Genomic DNA, 2901 nt, shown 5'->3' on the forward strand with positions numbered 1-2901 from the left:
AGCAAAATCCAAGGCCGGTTGCAGCAAAAAAAAAGGTGGGGAAGCAGGGGTGCGAGATGGAGCACATGAGGTGCGGGACGACGCGCGGCTGTGAGGGTGGCCGCCGCCGGCGAAGGTGCGGGGGTGGTGGAACCTGCAAGGCGGCGACGGCCCGCGGCCATGGGATGGCCTACGGCAGGATGCGTGCTGCCGTGGGATGACCTGCGGTAGCATGCGCCCGACATGCGATTCGATTGGATTGAGTGCCCCGCGCGCGTCCGGCGGAAAGTTCGGCCGACGCGCCGGGTATATAGGTTTCCCTTTCGATTTTGCTGCATAGTACTCTTCGTTATTTTCCTGCCTGGAGAGTGGTTTATCTATGGTGCTGCACGGATTATCTATGCATGGATCCAACGTCCGTGGTTCCTTTGAGATTTACTAGTAAATATGTATGGGCAATACACGTTGATATTAGGTAATATATTAATTACACGAAAATATTAGGTAGGATATTATTTACGTTTTAATTATGTGATTACCATTGCATTAATATTTGGTATGATGTTAACTGCACACTAAACATGATGAGCGCTCACCATTGGAGCAGCCTCAGTTGTTGGATTGACCTGATTTGACGGTCGGGATTTGTTGGATCTGCCCCTTTGGGTCTTTTTATATTGGTATAGATGCTATTTTATTTGTTGTTGTTACAATTTATCTTGTTTCAGAATGTTTTGTTCTTTTTTTTTCATTTCAATGTGTATCATCATGTTTCATTATGTGCCAATAAATAAAAACTCTTATTTTGGACCAGTTTTAATATACACGATAATACACAACAATGAAACATTATTATAATCTTTGGAACAAGAAGAAAAAGTAAATGTAACGCTTTGAAACATGACAAATTTTGAAAATGGTCAAAAAAACGAAGCATGAATCTCCAAGCAACCATAGAGGATGGATCCGTGCACGACAGAATTGCTTTTCTCCCCCATCTGTTACCGTTCATCTTCTTCCCGCCCTGTCAATCCATCTCGGATCTATAGGCCTAACCGCTGGCCATCGTCAACCACGGGACCTCAATCGTCTTCCACAGATGGACGACTCTTCCTGACGAACAAGAACTACGCGGGCACACGGCTACACCAGGTACGACGACGACTACGTCTCCGCGCGTCGTCTAACCCTTCCCTGTACTGTTCTAGTGTTCTTCATGTCCCTTAAATAATCATGAATTCTTGAATCTCGGTAAATCAAAACAGGAATTGTCGCATTGAGGCGCTCGAATCATTGCACACAGAATAAAATCATATCCAGATTAGATTAGAGAGAAGATACTATGCCGTGCCCTAGATTTTCTATAATTGATCTTATATCTGCATAGCTTTGCACTAATTTTGAAAGCTAATTGTTCCATTTAATTTCAGCACCACCATGTGAGGCTTATGTAGAAAGTATCCATCCAGCAGTGATTGAAGGAAAAAGGAAGGAGGTAGATGAGATGAAACGATCATCGCATAAATATTTTAAGAGTGATACAAGCACTTCAAGAAATCCAGATGAGTTGGCGATAGTTCTTGCGATGACCAAACTAATACTAATCAGGTCAAAAAAGAAATACTAATCAGGCTGATGATCCTACAGAATACAATGTTGACATTAACATGGATGGTATCAATGATTCAATGTGAGTTATCTTACCACATATTTAATTCATCTCCACCAGAATCTGCTAGTATTCATGCACTTGATTGTTTTCTTAGTTGCACGCTGATTTTGGATGCACTTGACTATCTTTTTAATACAAATTTATGTCGAGATAGGTTGGCTATACTATTTAAACATTTATACTAAGGATCCCAAAGGGCCCGGATTATAGTTTCGTTCAAGGCCCCGGAAATCTCGGGACCGACCCTGCCTACCCCTCGCCGGCATGTCCCACCCAATGGTCGTCCTCGTCGTCGATCTCCACTCTCGCCGGTCGTCGTCGTCGCCGGTCCCCACCCTTGCTGGCCGTTCTCGTCACCACCTGGACCAGTGCAACAGTTGCACCTACGGTTCACTAGTAGAAAAAGGGTCAAATGTGAAGCACATTAGTGCCGGTTTGATTTTGAGTCGGCACTAATGTGTCCATTAGTGCCAGATCCAACGGCTAGCTGGCCGCTCTCATTAGTACCGGTTCGTGGCGAACCTTTAGCACCGGTTCGTGCCACGAACCGGTACTAAAGTGAGTAGTGGCAGGTGTTGGAAATATGCCGTAGAGGCAATAACAAAATGATTATTACTATATTTCCTTGTTCATGATAATTGTCTATTATTCATGCTATAATTGTATTAACCGGAAACCGTGATACATGTGTGAATACATAGACCACAACATGTCCCTAGTGAGCCTCTAGTTGACTAGCTCGTTGATCAACAGATGGTCATGGTTTCTTTACTATGGACATTGGATGTCATTGATAAGGAGATCACATCATTAGGAGAATGATGTGATGGACAAGACTCAATCATAAGCATAGCACAAGATCGTGTAGTTCGTTTGCTAGAGTTTTTCTAATATCAAGTATCATTTCCTTAGACCATGAGATTGTGTAACCCCCGAATACCGTAGGAGTGCTTTGGGTGTACCAAACGTCACAACGTAACTGAGTGACTATAAAGATGCTCTACAGGTATCTCCAAAAGTGTCTGTTGGGTTGGCACGAATCGAGATTGGGATTTGTCACTCCGTTGTTCGGCGCATCCCCTCCCCTCCCCAACACCTCTCCTTCTCCGCAAGAGCTTGGCGAAGCCCTGCCGGAGTACTGCCACTCCATCACCACCACGCCGTCGTGCTGCTATTGGAGCCTTCTTCCTCAGCCTCTCCCTCCTCCTTGATGGATCAAGGCGCTGGAGACGTCACCGGGCTGCATGTGT

This window comes from Triticum dicoccoides, chromosome 5B (genome assembly GCF_002162155.2).
Source record: "Triticum dicoccoides isolate Atlit2015 ecotype Zavitan chromosome 5B, WEW_v2.0, whole genome shotgun sequence".
Classification (NCBI taxonomy): domain Eukaryota; kingdom Viridiplantae; phylum Streptophyta; class Magnoliopsida; order Poales; family Poaceae; genus Triticum; species Triticum dicoccoides.